The following is an 18,643-nucleotide window of genomic DNA, read 5'->3' as shown; positions in this document are numbered from 1 at the left end:
GGGAAGACTAGGTTTGACCCCTGGACCTGGGCAACACGTGATGTTACACCTGTAACATGAGCACTCTGGAGGCAGGAGCATGGTGGGTTTTCCAGGCCAGCCTTCTTACCTGCAAAGACCCTGTCTTACAGACGAAGAATTTCATGAAGGTCTGTGAAGTGCATAGTGCTGTACCTGGAACTGACTGGGCCTTTGATGAGACTTGCTATCAAGGTTCCTTGGCTTCCAACCTCCACCCCATGCAAGTGTCCAGAGTGACTTTCTGCTGGTGACCACAAGGTGGTGCTACACTACTGCGGATGGAACTTGCTTCATCTAAAAAGGCCCATTTCTGACCCAGCATCAGCAGATGTCTGGGACAGCTTGCTTTGTCCTTAAAATCTAGAGAAAACACTGGGCAGTGGTGATGCACACCTTTAACCCCAGCGCTCAGGAGGCAGAGGCAGGCGGATCTCTGTGAGTTCGAGGACAGCCAAGGGTAGGTACACTGAGAAACCCTGTGGGGGAGATCTGGAGGAATAGGGCAGTCGACCAAATGGAGGAGGGTTCGAGTGTATGAAGAACTCAGGAGGCTCACTCCACCTCTGCACAGTTTCTGCCCTCTAAAATCTAGATTCGAACTGTCACCTGTAAAATAACTATGGTCACTGACATTTGTTAAATTATATAATCCTTTAAAAGAAAAAACCCACAGAGACAGATGTTTCTATCTGTCCAAGCTATTACTTGGCAATCTAGGACTCAGGTCTATTTGTTTCCAAAGCCATGAAATGCAGGCCATTCTTGCATTAAGAAAAAAAGAAAGTTGTTGGGGCAAGTCAGGTTAAGTGGGCATGCCCTGCCCAACCTCTGGCATGCTTTCCAAGGTGACCGCCTGCCTGAGTTGTGTCTGTAAGTACCTATTAGCACTTCTTCCTTCCCACAACACACATTTTGACTGGCTAGCCAGCTTATCCCCCAACACAGTTGAGTATGAATAAAGGGGTCCCATGACCTTCCAGAAGGGGACTCCTAGAAGTTCTCCAGCATCCTCAGCCAGCCCTTGGTGAGGCACACTTAAAATTCTAACACTTGGGAAATGGAGGCAGGAAGATCAAGGTCATCCTACACTGTTTAATGCCAGCCATGGTTACATAAGGATCCGGTCTCTCGGGATAGGAAGCGATTTGTCCAGGGTCTTCATGGAAGAATAAACAGGATTTTTCAAATAGTAGTGTTTGTCCTTGGTCTTGTGTGGTGGTATTGTGTTCCCCAAAATATTGTGCACCCTAATAAACTTATCTGGGGTCAGAGACAGAACAAGCCACAGCTAACCTCACCTGGCCAACTTCTCAGCTGATCTTGTTTCCTCAGACTGGAAGCCTCTGTCTTATCATCCCAATGGCTCTCAGCTGAACTGTGCTGCTAGAAGCCTGAACACTTAAATAGCCAAATGCTTCTAGTTTCTGGTCCTCACGCCTTATATACCTTTCTGCTTTCTACCACCACTCCCTAGGATTAAAGGCTTGATTTCTGGGATCAGAGGCATGTGTCACCATGCCTGGCTGTTTCCAATGTGGCCTTGAACTCACAGAGATCCAGAGGGATTTCTACCTCTGGAGTGCTAGGATTAAAGGTGTGAGTGCCACCATTTTCTAGCCTTTGTATCTAGTGGCTTGTTCTGTCTCTCTGACCATCCAGCATTTCACCCCAATAACTGGCTGATTTTATTAATAAGAACTCTTTTATTCATGCTACAGTCTTGTATTAGTTAATCCCAGTTCTGGGATTGAACACTGACCTATAGGCTAAGCGTGTACTCTACCACTGAGCTACATTGTTATCTCCCACCCACCACACCCCTTTTGAAGCAAAGAAGGTCTTGCTAACCTACCCTCGAGTGCCACAAACTCTTCAGTCTCAAGTAATTTTTATTGTAGTTGCTGGGATTTTGTTTTGTTTTTTCGAGACAAGGTTTCTCTGTGTAGCTTTGGAGCCTGTCCTGGAACTCACTTTGTAGACCATGCTGGCCTCGAACTCAGAGATCCGCCTTCCTTTGCCTCCAGAGTGCTGGGATTAAAGGCCGTGCACCACCACCACCTGGCTGTAGTTGCTGTTTTTATTTTTTGTTTTTTAAATTTTACTTATATTTTATGTGTGAATGTTCTGTCTGCATATATACCTGCACACCAGAAGAGGGCATCAGATCCTATTATAGTTGTGAGCTACCATGTGGTTGCTGGGAATCGAACTCAAGACCTCTGGAAGAGCAGCCAGTGCTCTTAAACTCTGAGCCATCCCTCCAGCCCTGCTGTTTTTTGTTTGTTTGTTTGTTTTTTGTTTTTGTTTTTTTGAGACAGGATCTCTACATAGCCCCGCCTGTCCTGGAACTCACTCTGTAGACTAGGCTGGCCTTAGACACAATGATCCTCCTGCCTCTGCCTCCGAGTGCTGAGATTAAAGTCGGGTCCCTCCCCCCCTACTTCAAGTGACCATTCTTGCCCTTCTTTCTTGGCATCACAAGTAGCTGGCGACACAAAGGGGGCAGGTACATGTATTGTGCCAAATTTGCCCCCACCTAGGTTTTGTTTTTCAATTTTACCACATTTTTATTTACATTTTTTAGAGGTGCATGCCACAGCATATGAGGAAATCAGAAGACAGCCTGTAGGTGGTGGTTCTCTCCATCTCCGTCACACTGAACTCTCCTGCCTGCCCCCTGCCCCCGCTCTTCAAATTAAATCATTGATAGGACACTTAACACTGAGATGTGAACTATAGAAAAAACTACCATGGTTAAATCATAGCTTTATAATTACTGTGGTTTTGTTAGGGATTATTTTTTAAATAATAGGTGAGGCTTATTAAGGACATCTTTGAAATTTCAGAAACTTGGAGGAAAAATAACATCACTGGGCATGGTGGCACACACCTGTGATCTCGGCACTCAGGAGACTGAGGTAGTGGGATTACCAGGAGTCCCAGACCAACCTGAACTCCACACCCAATCTCAAACCAAACCACAGCAGCAGCGTGTAACGCATCATTTAGGGACAACGTGAACATCCATGACAGGGCAGGTGTTGGAGTCCTAACTGGTTCAGAAGGTACTCAAACTGGTTTGATTATTTGTGTAAGTTTGCTTTGGTCTCACAATTTGGGTTTGACTCAGTCAGTCCCACTAAGTCAACCAGGAATTGCTAGGAAAGAGCAGAGGCAGGTCTGACACAGGAGCCGCTCTCTGGGGCACTGGGGATAGTCTCGGGCTTTGAACTGAGGGAGATGAAGCAGGCTAAAGAACATGGACTAGCAGGGCATCGGTGGTGCACACCTTTAATCCCAGCACTCGGGAGGCAGAGGCAGGCGGATCTCTGTGAGTTCAAGGCCAGCCTGGTTTGCAGAGAGAAGCCCTGTCTCAAAAACCAAGGGCTAATAGGAGGCCTTTGATGCGAGCCAAGTAGCAGGTGGTGAGGAAGCACAGCTACTTGAGGATGTGGAGCTCAAGAAAGAGTCTGTTCTTGGTCTACAGGGGTTCCCTCTTCACTGCAGTAACCTAATACTGTCACTTTTCAAAAACAGTGTTTGGGGATGGGAGAGGTGGCTCAGTAAGAGCACTGGAATCTCTTCCAGAGGACCTGGGTTCAATTCCCACCACCCACGTACCTGGATGTGGGTGCTGGAAACGGAACCCAGGTCCTCTACAAGAGCAACAGGTGCTCTTAGCCACTGAGCCACCTCTCCAGTCCCCCAATACTTTAATTTTTGAGACAGGGTTTACTATGTAGTCCAGGCCAGTCACAAACTCACAGTGATCCTCCTGCCTCCACCTCCCAAGAGCTGGATTACAGGCACGTGTCACCATGCCTGGTTCTATCTTTGAGAATCATAACTTTAGCACTCAAGAACCTTGGATCTTCTCCTGTTCCCTTTACAACCAAGAAAAGGTAGCTGAAGACCAGAGAGCAACACCATAAATGGTTTGCCAAGCTCTGAGTTAACATAAATGTCCAACAACTCTAAAGTCTTGCTCTCAGCAAATAGGTGACCTTGTTCTTCTCCTAAATCCTGTTCTCTCCGATGTTATGGATGAAAGAACAGATTATAAGAGGGGGCAGGTGAATGGCTGTCAGCCAGAGAAGGCTGGGAGGGGAAGGGAGCCCAACATCCAGGTAGTTAGGAAAGTGTTCTGAAGTCACTTCCCTATGAGTCAGGGTTGGCTTGAGTGGATGACTCAGTTGCTTCTCCTGCCCCAGGCTTCCAGCACCCTCTGCCACTCTGCTGAGATACCCTCCATGACTGTACCTAGTCCTTTCTGCTTGGCTCTCCAAGACCACTCAAAAGGGAAGCTAGAGGGTCCATTCCTAGGGAGGCTAGGGAAAGAGAGCAAGCAGCAGCTTTGGAAATAGGTTCCAAGCAAGAAGGAGCAAGGATTTGGGAGGGAGAGGCAAAGGAGACACTCTTGTCTCTGGGGGCAAAGGAGAACTCGGAAAGAACAGAAACCAGGACTCATGCCAGGACACAAGCCTGTTCATGGCTGTCCAAACTGAACGAGTTCCCGGCCTGGGGAGGGGGTGATGGGGATGAAAAGAGCACTTGGAGGGCATGCAGGGCAGGCTCTAGAAGACAGGACAGCAGCTGGGGAAGAAAGAAAGTTCCTTCACATAGTTCAGACTGTTGTACTGGCTGGGATAACAGTAGCTCAATGGAGACAGAGTATTACCGTGCATGTGTGAGGCCTGGAGTTGATCCTCAGCACATGCTCAGGCCTCTGAACCCTCCCTTGCCCCACTTCAACTTTGTATCTCAGGTAGCCCTTGGATTTGCTCCCCATCCCCTTCAAATCTGATTTTGAAGGGAGGCAACATGTTAATTCTAGCCTGGGGACCTGAGCAAAGGGCCTCAGATCCCAACTCCTCCAGCCTGCTGTCTACATACACACCTTACTGCCCCCCCCCTCCCCAATGCTTAGACATGGGCTAACCTCTTACTCTTTCACTCAGCAAGCATTCACGGGCATTTCCTACACACTGCGCCCTGTGCAAGATGCTGAGGCGCAGTGGTGAGTGGATAATAAAGAGCAGAAGACCCCGTCTCTGTCCGTAGTGGTTATTGTCCGGAAGCAAAAAAAAAAAAAAACAGTTAATGAGGCGTTAACGATGAAGAGTGGGGAGTGTTAAGGAATATGGAGGATTCAGAGCAGCCCCCTCCTCATTTGGAGTTCTAGACCTACACGTGAACAGGGGGCAGCTGCAGAGATGAACTGTGAGTTGGAAGAGAGATGAGTCAGTCCTGACTTGATTCAAAAACAAGTTACTCAAATGTCAGGACACTGATATTTTATACTCATCATTTCTCATTTGTTTATTAACTTTATAAAGGTATTGTTTACATAGAGGGAGACTCTGCCTTAAACCACTCCTAAAATAGGTGACTATAAAAGTCACACTAGGGCTGGAGAGATGGCTCAGTGGTTAAGAGCACTGACTGCTCTTCCAGTGGTTTCTTAGTTCAATTCCCAGCAACCACATGGTGGCTCACAACCATCTGTAATGAGATCTGGTGCCCTCTTCTGGCCTGCAAAGACACATGCAGGCAGAACACTGTATACATAATAAATAAAATAAATCTTTAAAAAAAAAAAAAGTTACACTAATTTCATTTTTTGAGACAGTGTCACTACGTAGCCCCAGATGGCCCGGAACTTGCTATATAGATCAGGTTGGCTTTGAACTCAGAGATCTGTCTGCCTCTGCCAGGATCCCATAGTGTACACTGCTATGCCTATTTTTCTTTTTTTTTTTTTCTTTCTTTCTTTTTTTTTCTTTTTTTTTTTTCATAGGCATGGTCTTTTGTTTTTCGAGACAGGGTTTCTCTGTGTAGCCCTGGCTGTCCTGGATCTCACTCTGTAGACCAGGCTGGCCTCCAGTTCACAGAATTCCACCTGCCTCTGCCTCCCAAGTGCTCGGATTAAAGTCGTGCACCACCACGGCCTAGCTAGGCATGGTCTTATACTTTATCCCAGGGTAGCCTGGAATTCACAACATAGCCAAGGCTGGCCTGGGATCTTCCTGCCCTAGCCTTCAGGGGCTGCAGGCTCATGTGCCACCACACCTGTGAGGACCGAACCTTTAAACTATGGTGTCTGCACTTACTTCCCCTGTCAAAATTGAACTGAACTGTTGGACACCCAGTTCGTGTCTGAGGAGATGGAGAATTGGTTGGTATGGGAAGAGACCCCACATACTTGGTGTTGAGTGTTGAAGTAAAAATCACAAAGAAGCAGCACACCATTGTATGGTATCAGTCACTGCTTCCTCTGTGGATCTGGGTCACTCCTACTTTTTAGCTATGGTAAGGAATGTTACCATTAGCATTCATATATGTCTTTGGGTAACTTTTGAGCGACTGGCAGATGGCTCAGTTGATAAAATGCTTGCCTTGCAAGTATGAGGATCTGAGTTTGAACCCCAGAACCACACAGAGAGCTGGGCATGGTGGTGCACCTTGTAAACTAGGGCCGGGGAAGCAGAGCAAACCCCTGGGGTCTATGACCAGCCAGCAGCCAGTCTAGACTACTTGGTAAGCTCAAGGTCAGTGAGAGATCTTGTTTCAAAAAACCAAGTGAGGAGCTGGAGAGAGCTCAGCAGTTAAACGCACTGGCTGTTCCTCCAGAGGACCCAGGTTCCATTTTAACCACGTAACAACCATACAAATTTCTGTAACTTTAAAAAACAAAAAGGCATGGGCATGGTGGCACACGCCTTTAGTCCCGACACTCGGGAGGCAGAGGCCGGCAGATCTCTGTGAGTTTGAGGCCAGCCTGGTCTACAGAGGAAATTCTAGGACAGCCAGGGCTACACAGAGAAACCCTGTCTCGAAAAATCAACAAAACAGAAAGAGGCTTAGCAGGAAAAGCACCTGCCATGTAAGGGTGAAGAATGGAGTTCCAATCCCTAGAGTCCATATAAAAGATGGGGGAGCAGGGCAGCCCACTTGAAATCCCAGCAAGTTGGAGATGGAGGAGACAGGGATACCCAGAGCAAGCTGGCTAGTAACCAAAATGGTGAGCTCCCAGCTCAGTGAGAGCCTTGTCTCAATATCCCAGGTGGGGAGCGATGCAGGAAGACACTAGACAGGCCAACCTTAGCCATCCACCGGAAAGCACAGACACATGCACCTGCATCCACACACATGCAAAAAAGGATAGACAACATCTGACGTGTGCACATGTGTACACACACAGGCTGTTCTGGCTTCTCAGTGTCTTAGTTACTTTTCTAGTGCTGTGACAAAATACCATGACCAAGGAAACTTGTAGAAGTAAGGGTTTATTTGGGGCTTACAGTTCCAGTGGGATGGAGTCCATCCATCATGGTAGGGAGCATGGCAGCAAGCTGCTGTGGTGCTGCAGCAGCTGCTGAGAGCTCACATCTTCATCCACAAACAGGAAACAGCACATCGGGAATGAAATGGGGCTTTTGGAACCTCAAAGCTCACCCCCAGTAACGCACCTCTGGTAACAAGGCCATACTCCTAATCCTTCCAAAACAGTTCCACCAACTGGGGACCAACCATTCAAACACATGAGTTTATGGGAGCCGTTCTCATTCAAACCGCCAGTCAGGCCGACATTTCAGAATAGAATCACTGGGTTACATAGTATATCTTGAGTTACATAGTATATCTTGGGTTACATAGTATATCTTGGGTTTTGTTTGTTTTTCTGGATTTTGTTTCGTTCTTTGTTGGTGTTTTTGTTTTTGGAAAGAAGAGGATTAGGCAAGGCCCAGGTGGGTGATAATCCTCCTGTCTCAGCCTCCTGAATGCATGGGTCCCAGCATGCACCACTGTACCGGAATGTTTAACACCTGACAAGCCTTCACAGAGCCCTTGTCAGGGGGTTCATTTTACATTCCCAACAGTGGACAAAGCACTCTGAGCTCTCCACTGCCCTGCCAGCCTTCTAGTCTGCTTCTTTTGTTGTTGTTGGGGTGTTTTGTTTTGTTTTTCCAGACAGGGTTTCTCTATGTAACTGGCTGTCCTGGAACTCACTCTGTAGACCAGACTGGCCTCGAACTCAGAGATCTGCCTGCCTCTGCCTCCCCATTGCTGGGACTAAAGGCAGGCACCACCACTGCCCAGCTAGTCTGACTTCTTTGTTCTCCCTCCTTAGTGGGTGGGAAGCAGAAACTCACCGTGGTTTTCATTTGTACGTCCTTAACGAATCTTATTCAAACACATATTCATGTGACTGTTGGACATTTTTGCAGTACTGTGTTCCTGTCCTTTGTTCATTTTTCACTAAAAACAAAACAGAACAACAACAAAAACTTGCCAGGTAACAGTGGTGCACATCTTTAATCCCAGCACTCGGGAGGCAGAGGCAGGTGGATCTCTGTGAGTTCGTGGCCAGCCTGGTCTATAGAGCGAGTTCCAGGAAAGGCGCAAAGCTACACAGAGAAACCCTGTCTCAAAAAAAAAAAAAAAAAAAAAAAAAAAGAGAGAGAGAGAGAGAGAGAGAGAGTCCTGCAACCCAAGAACACAGAATGACTGTCTACTTATTTAGATTTTTTCTTTCAGCAATGGTTTATCATTTCCATTGTATAAATCTTTCTAACCCGAGTTAAATTTATTCCTGGGCATTTCTTCGTGGTTGAAAATGGAATTAATTGTCTTCTTAATTTCTTTTTCAGATTGTTCATTGCTGGTGTCACTACGGTTTTGATTTGCATTTTCTGATGACTAATAGCGGGGAGCATCTTTTCATATGCTTATCAGCCATTCAAATGTCTTCCCTGATCTTAACCTCAACTCTGCAGCATTTTGTGATCACAGAGAACAGCTCCTTGGCTTTCTTCCCTGATTCCGTCTTCCCTTCTCCTCTTCCCTGGTTTTTCTTTTCTTTCATTCTTTTTTTAAAAGTTTTTTTTTTTCAATGAATGGGTATTTGCCTGCCTTATGTCTGTGCACCATAGGTCAAAAAGGACACTGGATCCCCTGGGACTGGTGGAGTCACAGACAGTTGTGAGTGGCCATGTGTGTGGGTGCTGGGGATCGAACCTGAGGCCCAGCCCCTTCTCTGCAGGTTTACTTTCAAGAAGAACTTAACAGCTGTGGGGTGGACATTGGAGTCAGCTGTCCAGGGTAACAGTGGCATTCCACTTAAAGGCTTGGTGGCTTTGAACATGTTACTTAGCCTTTCTCTCAGGCTCAAGTTTGAAATAAGGTTTTATTAAATGTACTAAGTTGTTTCTCACACACTCTAGACAAGCAAAGGGCCAGCTCCAGGAATATTTCATGAACAAAAGAGACAACCCTAGACTTTCGGACTAGTGAATCACTCTAACTGATGTGACATCCTGAAGGAGACCATGTGTGAAATCATGGGGCAACCTGACCTGACAGAGAAAAGGGATCCCTAGTCCGGAACAACTCATTGAGGAGGCCGATGTGAATGGAATCTTTTGAGCTAGGGGGAGTGTAACAAAAGGTGAACCTCCAGAAACCAGGAAGATGAGCCCTGGGATGCACTTCTGTCCTCCCAGCATGTGGGAGGTGGAAGGAGGACCAGGTCAGTTTCAGATACAGAGCAAATCTGAGGATTGCCTGAGCTATGTGAGACCCTACTTACTGCAAAAGGAAGAGAGGGAGAGTAGGAAGAAGGGAGGGAGGGAGGGAGGGAGGGAGGGGGAGAGGGAGGGGGGGGAGCAAGCCAGGGAGCAGATCCAGCTGAGTGTGAAAAGTGGGGCGAAGATTACAACTCATTTGAAGAAAAACTGCTGAGGTACTTTAAGCAGGGAGGTGATAAATTCAAACCTCTTTTTCAAAAGGTCCTTATGCGCACAATGCAGTTTGGAGAAAGAGGCTGGACCATTATCAGGAAGCTCCAAAGCTACTTCATACCCAAGGAGAGGATACCTACAGAGCGAGCCTGTGAGTGTGAAATTGGAGAAGATTCGAAGCACGTGGAAGAGCAAAGAGTGTATACTGCTCTTACACGACCCCAGTTCAGTTTCCAGGACCCAGGCTCAAAGCTGCCTGCAACCCCAGCTCCAGGGGGTCTGACACCCTCTTCTGGCCTCTCAGAGCACCTGCAGGCCAGTGCACACACCCATCACATGCATATGCACATAATGAAAAATAAACGCTTTTTGTTTGTTTTTTCAAGGCAGGGTTTCTCTGTGTAACAGCCCTAGCTGTCCTGAAACTTGCTTTGTAGACCAGGCTGACCTCTAACTCACAGAGATCCACCTGCCTCTGTCTCCCGAGTCCTAGGATTAAAGATGTGTGCCACAACCAACCAAAAATAATTTTTTTTTAAAGATACAGAAGTGGGGGCTGGAGAGATGGCTCAGTGGTTAAGAGCACCGACTGCTCTTCCAGAGGTCCTGAGTTCAATTCCCAGCACCCACATGGTGGCTCATAACCATCTGTAATGAGATCTGGCGCCCTCTTCTGGCCTGCAGGGATACATGCACACAGAACACTGTACACATAATAAATAAATCAATCTTTAAATAAAAAAAAAAGATACAGAAGTGCACCATATATGGAAGTGCTGGAGATATGGTTCCATTGCAGAATGGCTGCCCAGTGTGGGAAAGACAATGGCTTTGATCCCAGGGGTGCGGGCAGGGAGAAGAAGAAAAGATAAAAGCGCTTATGAGGCAGAGGCACGAGGATGGCCCCAAGTTTAAAGCTAGCCTGGTCTACACTGCAGAGTTCCCAGCTAGCCAGACTGTCCTTTGTGTTGTCGTGTTCTGTCAGGGCTGAACAGTACTGAGAAGCCAGCCAGATGCCAGGACTTGTCACAGCTTTGGGGGAAAGACTGAAACACCCCAAGCTGCTTTCCAAACCATAAGCCAGCATGGTGATGAAGTATGCATGAACCATCATTCCACAAACAGTGCTGGCAACCATCTATTCAATGTATTCATGTGACAGCGGGACTCTAGCAGTCACCTCGGCAGACACGTCAATAAGAACGCCTGCTCTAGAAGTAAAACCCAGACAAACGACAGGCACAAGGCCCTGGGCAGAGGAGTCCACGGGACGAGGCAGACAAAAGCACTGGACTTTCTTCCCGAGACCCTTCTTCCTCCCAACCCCAGTGATTACAAATCTCTAATAAAAGCTGGAGGGAGGCTTGGCAGTTAAAGAGCACACACTGCTCTTGCAGAGGACCCAAGTTCCGTTCCCAGAACTCACACATCTATGTCTCCAGCTCCAGGGGATCCGACACTCTCTTCTGGATTCTGCAGGCACCTGCATTCACATGTTCACACAGACACACATAAACACGGAATTTAAAAACAATAAAATGTTCTTTAAAATCTGCGGGGGGGGGGGGGCTGGAGAGATGGCCCAGCAGTTGAAAGCTCTTACTGCTCTTAACCAGGATTTGGTTCCCTGTACCCACATGGGTGGCTTACAATTGTCCATAACGCCAATTCCAGAGACTCCAACACCCCATCTGACCTCCAGTGACACCAGGCACACCCACAGTGCACATACATACATGCAGGCCAGCACTCGTACACATGAAAATTATGTATATTAAAAATTTCTTACGAAGGGTTGTGGACATGGATGAATGGGTTAAAAGCACTAGCCAAGCCTGATGGTCTAAATTTAATCCCTGGGACCCACATGGTAGAAGGTGGAACTCCCAAGAGGGATCCATATGTGTACACTGTCAGATTTCCACCCCCACACACACAAAATAAATGTAATTTTAAACCTCTAAAATATCCTAATAAACTCTAATATTGCTTCAAAAAGAAAGAAAAAGGCATCCAATCCAGCTGAGGTAGGGAGAGGTTGGTACTATTAGCAGTGGGTGGCTTTTTTTTTTCTTTCTCTCCTGTGGAGATTTGGTTGAGGTAAGAAAAAAGCACGAGCCGGGTGTGGTGGCACATACCTTTAATCTCAGCACTTGGGAGGCTAAGACAGCTAGATCTCTGGGGATTCCAGAGGCCAGGCTGGTCTACATAGTGCGTTTCAGGACAGCCAGTGCTATGGACGGAAAAACACACACACACACACACACACACACACACACACACACAGTTCCTGTCTCAAAACAAGATCTTGGAAGTCCCAGGTGACGGTTACACTGAGTGTCACGTGGCTTTTTTATTTCTTCAAAAAGGTTCACCTTCTCAACCCAGATCAAATATCCAACCCTCGAAAGGAACCGAAGAGCTGGCATCAGAGCTTTCATAGCGGACTCAGGACCGCTACCAATTCGTAGGGTTTTCTGAGACCCACAGCTCCCTCACCGAGAATTGGGTCTGCCCAAGCAGAAGCATGGGGTTCCCGCGAAGCCTGTAGCATCCTAGCGGAGTTCAACACCTTCGACACGGTCCTCCACCAGGCTGTTATAAATAGCTCTCTGGTTTCCAGCCCGGGATCTCTCAGCCTCACCAGCAGTCGCCGCCTCCACACCCTGCCCTGCCCTCGCCCGGGAGGCGTCGGCCAGCAGAGGGCGAAAGGTAGCGAGGGGCCGGCGGGAAGGATGGCAGGAAGCCTGGTCTTCCCGGATCTCCCACTAGAGACGGTAGCCAAGCTAAGGACAATGCTCAGGGCCCGCAGCCGCGGTGGGAAACCAGGCAAGAGAACCCCAGGACAGGGGTGTGGGCACCTAACTCCTGGACCTTGGAGAGCCTCTCCAAGCACCCTATTCACCGGCACTCAAGATGACCCGGGCACACACGGGAAACTGAAAGGCCTTAGTTATAGCCACAGGGCATGGGTGTTTGGTAGCTGGTGGAGACTGGCAGCCTGAAAATCAGTTCCTTCTAGAGCGAAACCAGAAAAAGGAAGTCTGGAAGGAGGAAGAGGAAGAAACACTGACGAAAAGATAGTTCTGCAGAAAGCACCTGCTGCCGACCCACGATGACCTGAGCTTGCGCCCTGGGACACCCATGGTAGATCAGACGCCTACATATTGTCCCCTGATCTCCACATGCGTGCTGCGGCACACAGACACACACACACACACACAAATAAATAAATAAGATGTAATGTAAAAATAAACAAACACAACAACAGCCCACAGGCTGCCTGGCACTAGAAACCCCCTTCTCTGGCGGCAAGGCTCTCAAGATGGATACCGGGCAACATGGAGGCTTGCTTGTCTCCACCCAGCACTAAGCCTGGACTTCAATGACTGTGGTGCCTGTCTCTCTCTCTCTCTGACCTCTCCTTAGTGCAGATCACCTCAGGGTACCTGCGTGTCTGGCCCAGGTTTAAGTCCGGCAGCTGCTGTAGCAGGGCCTGCAGGGGCTCGTCCGTGCTTGCAACAGAGCATGAAGAGCTGTCAGGCAGAGGAAGAGAGGCCACTCCGGAGGGGGGTCGGGGACACCTCGTGGGTACTGTTGCTACTCCCGCGCCCCACCCCTCCTCCATCTTACAATATTGGATCACTCTGCCAGGGTCTGGAGCTCCTGAGCCTCCACGCCACAGGAAACCTAAGAGGGCTGCGGAGGCCTGATAAGAGGGTCCTTTCCTGCTTTACTTTCACTCAAAAAATAGCATCGTTATGTGAGGTGGGAACTAGGAACGCGACAACAAGGAAGACCGAGACTGCAGTCTGGACAAACCAAGGGGCGTAGAGCTGCTGGGTGCATGGTCAGCCGACCTGTGGGATGAGCACAGGAACGGTTTCCCTCGGGCCATCAGCCTGAACCACCTTAGGGGGAGCTGGGAGCCTTCCTTCGCTCCACCGCAGGGGTGCGAGGAAGGCATTTGAGTAAAGGCGAGGAGCAGCGGGGAGCAGCCAGATGCTCCCGAAAGACCAAGTCGCCCAGCGAGACGGGGGTAGGGCGGAGGGTGGCGGCGGCTTAGGAGCTGCGAGCTGCTAAAGGATGTCCAGCGATGGGGTGCTGCGTGCGCGCGAGGGGGAGAAGAGCGGGGCGGATGAAACGGCCGGCGACGGTGGGCGCCTCTGACCTGACGGGGGTGGCAGGCGGCGCTGTCCCGAGGGGCTCCGGAGGCCGGCCTGTCTGGCGTTCCCCTCCTTGGCAGGGTCACGGCGCCGCGGGCTGCTCGCCGAGGCCGTGCTCGAGCCCGCGGGCAGCCTGCCAGCTGCGCCGGGAAGGAAGCGCCATGTATGGGCTGGTGACAGGAAAGGAAACTCCTTGTAGGGCTCGGGAAGGAAGCGCCATACATGGCGCGGGGAGGCGGGGGGCGGGGCGGGGGCGGGGCGGGGGCGGGGAGCCCGGGACCGAGGCACTTCCGCCGCCGAGCCCGCGCCGTGCCCCCGGTCCCAGGACGCGGGGCCCGGAGGGGGCAGCATGCACTCCGTTCCAGGACGCGGGGCCCGGAGGGAGCAGCATGCACTCCGTCCCGGGACGCGGGACCCGGAGGGGGCAGCATGCACTCCGTCCCGGGACAGGGGGCCCGGAGGGGGCAGCGTACACTCCGTCCCGGGACAGGGGGCCCGGAGGGGGCAGCGTGCACTCCGTCCCGGGACGCGGGGCCCGGAGGGGGCAGCGTGCACTCCGTCCCGGGACGCGGGGCCCGGAGGGGGCAGCGTGCACGCCGTCCCGAGACGCGGGGCCCGGAGGGGGCAGCATGCAGGCCATCCCGGAACGCGGGGCCCGGATGGGGCAGCATGCACTCCGTTCCAGGACGCGGGGCCCGGAGGGAGCAGCATGCAGGCCATCCCGGGACAGGGGGCCCGGAGGGAGCAGCATGCACTCCGTCCCAGGACGCGGGGCCCGGAGGGAGCAGCGTGCACGCCATCCCGGGACGCGGGGGCCCCGAGGGGGCAGCATGCAGTTCCCCGTAGGAACTGCACACACTTCGTCCCGGGACGCGGGGCCTGGTGGATTCCCCAGCCGGCGCGGAATCCCAGTGTGACCACGCACGCTCTGCAACCTTGAGCAACCCGCCTTCTCTGTTTTGCGGGTGAAGCATGCCTGGGCGCGGGCACAGCCCAGAGTGGCCACCCGGTTGTTGTGAGCTGAGAGGTTTTCCCAGATGTCTGCTGACTGAGTCCCCATAACTTCCTCCGGTTAAAAGATGGAACAGGGAGCTGCTTCGGAAGACATGCTTAGAAGAAAATAAAGCGTCCCTAAGGTGTGGGGTTTCCCCTCCAGGGCTCAGAGAAAGTCTAATCCCAGCTTCTCTCCTTACCCGCTGGTTAATGTTGGAAAAGAAACCTTCTCAGAGGCTCCAGGTCTTCTGTGAAAGGGGGCTAGGGTCCTGCTTTGCAGGTTTGTGGTAATCAAATGAAAGAGAGAGAGAGAGAGAGAGTGTGTGTGTGTGTGTGTGTGTGTGTGTGTGTGTGTTGTGGTGAGGCTGCCCCACTCCGGCGTCCTTTAAATATTAAACTGGAACTCAAGGTCTTGTACATGCTAGGCAAAGGCTCTCCCGCAGACCTATAACCCCAGCTCTTTTTGTATTTTTCATTTTAAAACAGGGTCTCACTCAGTGGCACAGGATGGCCTTGAACTCCTGCAGTACAGACTTGCCATCTTCCTGCCTCGGTCTCCAGAGAAGCTGAGATACAGGCCTGTGCCACCAGGCCCAGTTAGATTGTATTGCTTTTAGCTGAGGTGTGTGTGTGGCCCTGACTCTCTCCGGCCACCGCTTCAGTGACCTGCCCTACTGTCCTGTACTTCCTCCAGAGGACAAAGGTGGCAAAAATGAACCCAGAGGAAACTGAGTTCCCACCACAGCCTGATCCTGGTATGTAGGACACCCTCCCGTCCACACCTGCTGTCAGTACCACACCCACACATTTCACCAAGAGATGGGTATCACTCTCAGAAGCGCATTTCCCAGGCCAGCCTGTCCTGGAGTCCCATTGAAATCTAACCTGAATTTCCCTGCCCTGTCCTGCTGAGCAGCAGTTAGCAGCCACTGATAGATTCCAGGCAAGTCTGTGAACACACAATGGCTGCCTGTCACCCAGGGCCTTGTTTCCTTTCATCCCTGTTGGGCAAGGAGGCTGTGGTTGGCATGGTAACCTTCCCTGTAAAAGTTGCAGCTTTCAAGGATGATTTTCAATTCCAGCGGGGACACAGCTCCTTCTGTGGGCCACAGAGTGACATGTAGCTTGTCATCCAGGCCTCCCCGGGAACAGAAATGTGGTGCTGTAGTTCCCAGAGACTGGTTCCCAGAGAGCCCGGGGCTCATAGGAGATGCAGATTGGATCATGTGTCAGTCCTCAACTACCCAGAGAAACCAGTTCTGAAGCCTTTTTGGGGTGTCATTGGTGAATGATAAACATTTGACTGCACAATCAGGCACCCAACAAATTGAGTGGCACTTATGGTTTCCATTGCTGAAGAATAAAACTGATCACTCACAAAGACTCCAGAATTCAGTGATTTTTGTTTCTCTTCAAACATCTGTGGAATAAATGAAAATCGACTCTCTCCTGCATTCTAATTTTCCACAGAGTATATCAACTAAGGCCGTGTGCAGTTCTATGAGGTCTTAGAACACTTGTTTTAGAAATTGGGCAAACATCATAAATGGCATGACCAAAAAAAATCACATGGCCTAACCACAGCGTTAGGACTTTAACTTTCAGAGCCCAGTGAAGTCTTATGCTCTGTTGTATTTGCGCTCTCTCTCTCTCTCTCTCTCTCTCTCTCTCTCTCTCTCTCTCTCTCTCCTATTATTTCTCCTTTGTATTTCCTTTTGTGCTTTGAGCAAGCGCACCTTTTCCCCAAAGCACTGACTTTCCAGGGAACGCTCAGGAAAGAAAGGTAGCCTCAGCATTTATCTCTGGCCTGAATGTTCCTGTGTGGTCCCTTCTGGCTCCAAAGCACCCTCAAGCCAGCTGCCTTGTCATGGAGTTTCCCCAGCAGAGGGCAAGCCTGGGGAAAGTGGTTCCCAGCGGCCAGCTCCATCTAGGCAAAATCACATTAGAGCTAGCCCGGCTTCCCTCAGTCCCTCCAGAGAGCGCAGTCGGCTCCCCCGCAAAAGGGAGGGGAAGAGAGTCTCCCGAGGAAGGGAGGAAACTTCCATTTCTTCTCTCAATGGCTAGGAAGAACTTGGTGTCAGGCTGCCACCAGTGTAGGTGGGGGAAGATGGATGCTGATCCGCATGGGAATACAGGAGTCTCTAAAATGAGCCTGAGGCGGAGCCTGGCTCAGCAGGGGCTAGTGGGAAGTCCCTGGGTTGAAGAGTGGAGACTCAGGAAGGAGAGGCCCCCAGATCTCCTCCTCCTGCTGCTCTCTCTTGATGGCATTCAACTGTAAGTATGTCTCCCTCCCAAAATGACAAGCCTGCTACCGAGTCTCACAAGTTGACCTCTATGTGTTCACTGTAGCACACCTACCTACACCAAAGAAATAACTGTAACGTGAAACTTTTTAAAATGAGGCTCAGATGGGGACATCGTCCAGTATAGAAGAGAGCTTGTTTTCATGTACAAGTCTCAGAGAATATGCCTGCCATCACCAAATCCAGAAGTGGCAGAGTAGAGGTTAGATTCGGGTCTGTGGGACTCCGGAGCACCTGCGGGGGACTGCTCTGCCTCAGGAAGGCTTCTTCCTTCTTCTGAGGTGCCTGCTCTGGAAGGCGGGCACGACACAAGTCTCTTCATAGTGCTTACCACACAGGTAAGTATCTAACCAGCATCCACTCGGCTTCATCATCAGAACCCTTACTGGACGCCTGGGCCTGAAGAGCTGCGGTTAGTCACGGATCCCCGAGACTGGAAGGAGCCTTGAGATGACTCCACTATCTCTCCCACCCTTGAGAGTTCCCTGAGAGATAAGATATGTTTAAGCCGAACAGTAGTGTTTCTTGGGACCCGATGGGAAGCCTGGTGAGTTTAGTCTGCGAGAGACTAACCACAACTGCTAGTTAACATTCCCGTCTTCAGGCAGGTCGGTGGACTGGTTCCCAGAGCTCTTGCAGACTGCTCTGCACTGGTGCAGGGGCATGATTCCATTGCTCCCGCGCCTGCTGCAGCCTGAGGGGGTGGGAAACACTTGAAACTCTGAGTCAGGGAAAAGGTTCCATTCTCCCTGGAACAGAAAGTCAAGGATGCAGTCTGTGGAGAGGAAAGGGCACTGGAGAGCGAGAATACCCGGTTTCCTTCCTTCCCGGCTGGCTCTTTTGTTTAGTTTTGAAACACTTACTTTTTATTCCACTGTGGGTAATGCATGTTCATTGCAGAGAACACGGTGCTGCCAATGAGATTGTTACTATGTTTCTCCATTAAAAAAAAATATCTCTCACCCATCCATAAAAGATGTCCAGCTCAGAATCCGTGCCCACTCACCCACTTGGAGTTTGGCCTTTGGGGCCTCAGTCCTGGATCTGTTATAGTGCAGAATAAGGGGTACTTGGGGTGTAGTGTGAAAGAATGGTATGAGGAGCCTGATCGATTGGAAGAGAGCGGCTTCAGCAGAGAGAGGCACTCACCTGTGTGAGAAAAACGTGAGGGCTGCAGAGAAGGGAAAGAATTTCTTTTTCTTCAACCTCTGTTGTTTTGTTTTTTGAGACAGGGTTTCTCTGTGTATCTCTGGTTGTCCTGAAGCTCGCTCTGTAGACCAGGCAGGCCTCAAACTCACAGAGATCCACCTGCCTCTGTCTCCTGGGCGCTGGCATTAAAGGCGTGTGCCACCACCGCCTGGCTTTTTTTTTTTTTTTTTTTAGAAAGCAGGTTTATTGAGTCTTGAGTCCACCACAAGAG

Source organism: Peromyscus eremicus, chromosome 19 (genome assembly GCF_949786415.1).
Source record: "Peromyscus eremicus chromosome 19, PerEre_H2_v1, whole genome shotgun sequence".
Lineage (NCBI taxonomy): Eukaryota > Metazoa > Chordata > Mammalia > Rodentia > Cricetidae > Peromyscus > Peromyscus eremicus.
This window is presented reverse-complemented; position numbering follows the sequence as displayed.